The following is an 8319-nucleotide window of genomic DNA, read 5'->3' on the forward strand; positions in this document are numbered from 1 at the left end:
GGAGGCAAGGGCCAAAGAACTGGAGGAGAAGGAAAAAGAGAGGAAGCATGAACTGGAGATGGAGAAGGCAAGGGCTCAGCGGAATATACCAACAAACCCTAGCAATCCTTCTCCAGGTACCACTTCCCATCCCAGAAAGTTCCCCACCTACAAGGCAGGCGATGATACCGAGGCCTTCTTAGAAAACTTCGAAAGGGCCTGCCTTGGGTACAGCATCTCTACAGACCAATACATGGTAGAGCTGAGGCCGCAGCTCAGTGGACCCTTAGCTGAGGTGGCAGTTGAAATGCCTAAGGACCACATGAACGAGTACGAACTGTTTAAAACCAAGGCAAGAGTCAGAATGGGGCTAACACCCGAGCATTCCTGTCGGTGATTCAGAGCCCTAAGGTGGAAACCAGACGTGTCATTTACCCGACATGCCTACCACATTGGGAAACATTGGGATGCCTGGATATCAGGAGCAAGTGTTGAATCTCCAGTAGATTTGCCCTTCCTAATTCAAATGGAACAGTTCTTAGAGGGTGTTCCTGAGGAAATAGAAAGATACATCCTAGATGGGAAACCCAAAACTGTAATCGAGGCGGGGGAGATTGGAGCCAAATGGATGGAGATGGCAGAGAAGAAAAAAACTGGTCGCAGTTGGAGCAGATACCAGAAGGGACAATCTCAGACCACACCCTATTACCGGGGGCCACCCAAGGCCCCACCTACCCCCCAAGGAACCCTCCAGCCACCTTATCGTCCCGCCACACTGTTCTCCAGCAACCCACCTCGCCCCAGTGATCCGTCAGCTGGACGATGTTTTAAATGCAACGAGCTGGGGCATGTAAAGGCCAACTGCCCCAAGAACCCCAACAGATTACAGTTCATTGCACCGGAATCACACCAGAGGTCCTCAGGCCCCGATACCTCCCAGATACCCTTTGAGCGGAGGGAAACTGTGAGTGTGGGCGGGAAGAAGGTCACCGCGTGGAGGGACACCGGAGCACAAGTGTCAGCTATCCATGCTTCCTTAGTGGACTCCAATTTAATCAACCCAGAGATCCAACTGATGATTCTACCCTTCAAGTCCAACTCTACAGCCAAGTTGCCTGTCCAGTACCAGGGCTGGTCAGGAACGTGGACTTTTGCAGTCTATGATGATTATCCCATCCCCATGCTGTTGGGGGAAGACTTGGCCAATCATGTGAAGTCAGCCAAGAGGGTGGGAATGATCAAAAGCATACCCACTCTCCATTCTCATTGGCGCACTTTCAGCTAGGGAAGTTATATATGGGCTAACAGGCTTTCTGGATCAGAAAAAAATGTGAAATGCAATGTTCTCAGCTGGATTTCAAAATTGCTAACCCCAAGCATTCAACAGTCATCTGTCAGGCCCCCAAAAATCATTAGATAGGCTTAAAAATCATGAGATTTTAAAAAAGAGTAAATGTTGGGTTCTTTTAGTTGCTTCCTGGTATTGGAGCCTGTAAGGGCTATATTTTCAAGCTTTTCTCTGATGTCACAGGAGCTAGACAATTTTTTTTTTAATGAAAGCTGAGATTTTCACATAACCATGTGACTCCAGGAGCTGGGGCTTAAAACCCTCTCACAGATAATCAGGAGACTGGCAATAAAATCACAAGCATTGGCTGAGGGTGTCATTCATACCCATGTAGAGTCCAAGCACAAGGTCTACACCACTAAAGTCCCATTTAAAACTTAGCCCTGGTCTACACTACGAGGTTAGGTCAAATTTAGCCACATTAGGTCGATTTTATAAGCAATGCGGCTACACAACCAACCCCGTTCCATTGACCTAAAGGGCTCTTAAAATCAACTGCTGTACTCCTCCCTGACGAGGGGAGTAGTGCTAGAATCAACCTTCCTGGGTCCAATTTGCGGTAGTGCAGATGCGTGTTGTGCAATTCGACGGTATTTGCCTCCTGGAGCTATCCCAGAGTGCTCCAGTGTGACCGCTCTGGACAGCACTTTCAACTCCTGGCACTATCCAGGTACACAGGAAAAGCCCCAGAAACTTTTGAATTTTATTTCCTGTTTGGTCAGCGTGGCAAGCTCAGCAGCACAGGTGACCATGCAGTCCCAGAATCGCAAATGAGCTCCAGCATGGACCAAAAGGGAGACACTGGATCTGATTGCTGTATGGGGAGAAGAATCTGTGCAGGTAGAACTCCGATCAAAAAGAAGAAATGCTAATATATAGGCCAAAATCGCACAGGGCATGGTGGAGAGAGGCTACACCAGGGACACACAGCAGTGCCGCGTGGAAGTTAAGGAGCTCAGGCAAACCCACCAAAAGACAAAGGAGGCAAATGGTCGCTCTGGGTCAGAGCCCCATACATGCCACTTCTATGATCAGCTGCATGTCATTCGGGGGGTGGTGGGGGGGGCTACCACTACCCCACCACTGTCCGTGGACACTTAAAAGGGAGGAGTCTCACGCAACAGGGAGGAGGATTTTGTGGATGAGGAAGAAGAGGAGGAGGAGAATGCACAGCAGGCAAGCGGTGAATCCGTTCTCCCCGGCAGCCAGGACCTTTTCATCACCCTGGAGCCAATACCCTCCCAAGGCGGGTTCCCGGACCCTGAAGGCTGAGAAGGCAGCTCTGGTGAGTGCACATTTGTAACTACAATACAGGGGTTAAAAGCAATTGTGTTTAATGTTTGATTTGCTCTGAAGAGTTGGGATGCATTCGCGGCCAGTACAGCTATTGGAAAAGTCTGTTAATATGTTTGGGGATGGAGCAGGAATCTTCCACGGACATCTCCATGAAGTTCTCCTGGTGGTACTCTGAAAGCCTTTGCAGAAGATTTTTGGGGAAGGCTGCGTTATTTCGTCCTCCACGGTAGGACACTTCCCACACCAAGCCAGTAGCAAGTAGTCTGGAATCATTGCAGCACAAAGCATGGCAGCAATGGTCTTGGGTTTTGGTCGCACTCATGCAACATTCGGTCTTTATCTTTCTGTGTCAGCCTCAGGAGAGTGATATCGTTCATGGTCACCTGGTTGAAATAGGGGAATTTTTGTAAGGGAACAGTAAAAGGACCCTGCTCATGCTGGGCTATTTGCGCTTGGCTAAAAGGGATCATCCTGGAGAATAGCCACGCGGTGGGGGAGAGGTATATGCACATCCAACCCAAAACCGCAGCCCCTCCTTTTAAACGGCAAACCCAACCGGCTTTGCTTGCTATGGAAAAGGAGGATGCTGCAGTTTGAAACCATTCCCACATGTTATGAAGGTGGAAGAAGCCAACCTTGCATACCCTTTGGCTTACCATGGCTGCCTGGAAACCAAATTCTGTTGCCCAGCCATGTGCTGATGTGTCACCATACCGGCAGGTGCTCAATATAAAAGGCAAAATGCGACCTTGTACCTAAAGCACGTGTGCTATATGCTGTGAATTGCTTGATTCACTGTGAAAGAGTCTCCTTTTTATTCTCAGAAAAGTATCTTCTTAAATTTTACTCTCCCTTTTTATTCCCCCTGCAGGTGCAAATGTTTCTATGCTCCCTGTATTATCTCTGTCCCTGAGGTTATCGCAGATTAGAAGGCGAAAAAAACGCACTTGCGATGACATGTTTTCTGAGCTCATGCAGTCCTCCTACACTGATAGGCCACGAATGCATGGAGGCGTTCGGTGGCAGAAGCCAGGAAAGCATACAGTGAGTGTGATCAGAACATGCAGGAGGCGATGCTGAGGCTAATGAGGGAGCAAACAGACATGATCAGAAGTCTGCTGGAGCTGCAGGAAAGGCAACAAGAGCGCAGACCGTCGCTGCATCCATTGTATAACCGCCTGCCCTCCTCCCCATGTTCCATATCCTCCTCACCCAGATGCCCAAGAACGTGGCAGGGGAGACTCCGGGCACCCAGCCACTCCACTCCAGAGGATGGCCCAAGCAACAGAAAGCTGTCATTCAAACAGCTTTGATTTGTAGTGTGGCTACAATAAGCAATGTGGTCTTGTCTTTCCCTCCTCCCCCACCCCACATGGGCTACCTAGTCAGTGATCTCCCTTTTTTTTTAAATAAAGAATGCATGGATTCAAAACAATAGGGACTTTATTTCCTTTGCCAGCTGTGGTCAAAGGGGGGAGGGGGATTGGCTTACAGGGAAGTAAATTCAACAAAGGGGGCCATTTTGCATCAAGAAGAAACACACACAACTGTCACACTGTAGCCTGGCCAGTCATGAAGCTGTTTTTCAAAGCCTCTCTGATGTGCAGCGCACCTAGCTGTGCTCTTCTAATCACCCTGGTGGTGGCTGCTCAAAACTGGCCACCAGGCGATTTGCCTCAACTTCCCACCCTGTCATAAAGTCTCCCCCTTATTCTCCAGATATTATGGAGTACACAGCAAGCAGCAATAACAATGGGAATACTGGTTGCGCTGAGGTCTAACCTAGTCAGCAAACAGCGCCAGCAAGCTTTTAAATGTCCAAAAGCACATTCTACCACTTGCTCAGCCTATAGTTGAACTGCTCCTTACCACTGTCCAGGCTGCCTATGTACGGCTTCATGAGCCATAGGAGGAAGGGGTAGGCTGGGTCCCCAAGGATAACTACTGGCATTTCAACATCCCCAATGGTAATTTTCTGGTCTGGGAAGTAAGTCTCTTCTTGCAGCTGTTCAAACAGCCTGGAGTTTCTAAGATGCAAGCATCATGCACCTTTCCCGGCCATCCCACACTGATGTTGGTGAAACGATCCTTGTGATCCACCAGTGCTTGCAGCACCATTGAGAAGTACCCTTGAAGTTTACGTACTGGTTGGCAAGGTGGTCCAGTGCCAAGATAGGGATATGCGTTCCGTCTATTGCCCCATCACAGTTAGGGAATCCCATTTCAGGAAAGCCATCCACTATGACCTGCACATTTCCCAGAGTCACTACCCTTGTTAGCTGAAGGTCACTGATTGCATTGGCTACTTGGATCACAGCAGCCCCCACAGTAGATTTGCCCACTCCGAATGGTTCCCGACTGACCGGCAGCAGTCAAGCATTGCAAGCTTCCACAGGGCTATCGCCACTCGCTTCTCAACTGTCTGGGCAGCTCTCATCTTTGTATTCCTGTGCATCAGGGTGGGGGAAAACTCACAAAGTTCCACGAAAGTGGCCTTACGTATGCGAAATTTTCACAGCCACCGGGGAATCATCCCATACCTGCAACACTATGTGGTCCCAGCAGTCTGTGCTTGTTTGCTGGGCCCAGAACTGGCATTCCACTGTATCACCCTGCCCCACTGCTGCCACGATGTCCCAATTGGCACATCCCATGCTTTCAGGAATGTCTGTGTCCATGTCCTCCTCACAATCATCCTCATGCTGGTGTCTCCTAGCCAGGTTCTGCACATACTGCAGGATAATGCGCAAGGTGTTTCCAATGCTCACAACCAGGGCTTTGGAGCGGAGCTAGTAAGCTAAGGGAGGACTAATGACCCACCAGAGTCTGACAGAAAGCAGCACGGTTAATAGACTGATAGCTCAGCTGAAAAGAAGCCGAAGCCCAGTGATGGACGGGGCGATGGAGGTCAGTCTCCCCGAGGCACGATGGAATGCAATGCGGTGAACCACTGGCCAGGTGCTCCGGGTGAAGGGCCTTCACGGGGGGTACAAGCTTGTGAGTGCACTCCTGAGCACATGGCCCCTTCCCCTTTTAAAGACCTGCTCCTTATGGCCTGCGACTAGAGATGACTTGGCCGCGTCTGGTTGGTCGGCCAGTGTCCATGCACTGGGTGTGTGATTGCTGCCTAATTAGAGTCCCAGACACCTTGTCTACCTGGGAGCTCTTCTGATCTTCCAGCTGTTCAACCACCCCATTCATCCCACAAGCATTCCAGGAGGGAGGGGGAGGGGGAAAGCCATTTCACAGGTCTTCAAAGAGGGACAGGAGACAAAAAGGGGGGCGGAAGTGTAACAGACCTTTGGAGCATACAGGTTATACATAGCAAAGTCATACAGAGCATACAGATCACTGCTGCTCCTACACCACTTCACCCCTTGATCTAGGATTATTACAGTAGTTGTCATTGTAGGGCACAGGTGATCTGTTGCAAACAAACCAAACAATCATAACCAGGTGAATATAACTAAAACCATTACAATTGACTAAACTCTAGATATAATATAAACACAAATGCAAATAATCACAATTTGATAAACAAAATGAGGCCCAAGTTTGATGCTGCAATAGCTATCAAACAATAAAAGTCAACCCTAACCCTTAAGTACACACAACAAATACGATTTGTAGGAGTACCACAGTAAAGTGGAATTAACAATACAAGAAAATGTAACTCACCATACCAATGTATCAAGCGCAAAACTTAACAACAAAATGATTATTAGAGAACCTAACAAAAAATAAACCTTCCATCTCCGCGGGTTCCCCGGGCCTCCATCTCCCGATGGCCTGCTGCACGTGGACTGGGAGACCCTTAGCAATCAGCCTCAATTCCTCCGGAGACAGAGCTATTTGAACTATGGCTGGGGGCACCTGCCCTCCCGCTGTGGCAGCCACACCCCGGCCACACAAACATGCCAGGAGAACCGTTCTCTCTACGAACCGGACGGGGTCTTCCCCAGGCGCAGCAGCCGCCGAAACAAACTCTACCAACAATGCATGTGGCCCCACGGCAGGTGCCGTCCCCGCCAACATATCAAAGATGCTATTGTGTGCGGAATGACCGGCTTGCTGCTAAATCTCCTCCTAACCCGGACTTGGCTTTTAACACCCGCCGGGTCTCAGCGAGGTTCAGTCCCTGATCCAAACACAGGGTCACCATATCCTGGGCCCACCCGCTGAACCCGGAGCACGAGGGGCCAGCCAGGGTTTTTGCTAACTCTATTGCTTGCGCGGGAGTCAACTCGGTCTCTGCCACAGTGTGTCCGGTATCGGGGCTGCCCCGCCCCCTGCAGGCGCAGGCCCATAGTTTCGGACCAGCCTCCGGACGGCCGCAAGACAGTGTCTGGGGTCCGGCCATCTGGGGTCTGCAGCCGGGGGATCTGGATCACACCAGATATCCCCATCCCAATCATCATATGGTCCCATGCCCCTCTGGGCTTTCACCCGAACGGCGGTGACCCAGGCTGAATAAGCCCCCCCCCGGACCCTGTTCTCCCGGGCGGACCCCTCCAGGACCAGATCCTTCAGGCAGGTTACTGCCTGGCTCAGAGCAGCATTCTCTACTTCCACCCGTACCCGCTCCTGCTCTGCTGCCGCCACCTGCACTGTGGCTACAGAGAGGGAAGACGCCTGGGCGCTAGCAGTCAGAGCCTGCGCCTTCCACATGTCCCCTTCCTTCTCCAGCTCATTACATCAGTCCTTGAGTGAATTGATTTCCATGCCAATCTGACTCTTTGCCGCCTGCCATTGCCAGCCTGCTTGCCACAGCAGCCAGGCGGCCGCACGATCCAGTCCCGCCTTTTTGGGACCGAAAATAAGTACATATTTATCCAACATGAGCTCTAGTTCAGGAATTGTACTCCAAGGTGGAACCGCTCCTGGCATCCAGGGGTCTGCCCCTTTCTTTTGGAGCCATTCTAATAACACCCTGGGTGGCAGGTGTATTCTCGCTTGGGCTGTTTTGCCTTTTTCTTCCCCTTACCCCACAGTGGCACACTGAGCAGCGCTGTCCTTTTCTCCCTGCAGTGGGTTGCTAGCCTACCACTATTTCACACAGGCTCGAGCCGGACCCACTCAAGAGACTACTAGGGGGCATCAGGGGACCCCTACTCTTGTGTCAAATCCTCCACTAAGCTACCTGCGTTCTCCACCATTAATGTTACCCAAAATTGGGCCAACTAGGAAGCTTAGGGAAGACTAATGAGCCACCAGAGTTTGGCAGAAAGCAGCATGTTTATTATTCTGATAGCTAAGCTCAAAAGAACGGGGCGGGGCAGGGGGTGGTTCCACTCACACTCGCATACTCACGCTCCCAGGACAGGCACGGCACTGGAGATGTCAGGATCCTTCAAGCTGAGTGTCCCACTTTGGAACCTGACTATAGAAGCCCATTCCAGGCACTTTGGGTGAGGTTTTTGCTAAAGATGCTGAAGATAGCCTTCTCCTTCTGGGACACTGGAAGTTGGGCAACATCCTGGGTGGGCTTGGAAGCTGCCCTTTCATTTATGCATTGTGAGGGGAAATTTCCACTCATTTTCTTCAGATGCTCCAAGCTCTCTATGTTCATTTTCTTCTGCTGGAAGTGAAGCATGGTACAGAGCCGAGATGAGATTTCAGTGAAGAAGAGCAGTACGAGGCAAACACGCGGCAAACACCTGGTGGTCACGATGATGTCTATACAGTCCTTTTCTTTG

Source organism: Natator depressus, chromosome 4, assembly GCF_965152275.1.
Source record: "Natator depressus isolate rNatDep1 chromosome 4, rNatDep2.hap1, whole genome shotgun sequence".
In the NCBI taxonomy this organism is placed as follows: domain Eukaryota; kingdom Metazoa; phylum Chordata; order Testudines; family Cheloniidae; genus Natator; species Natator depressus.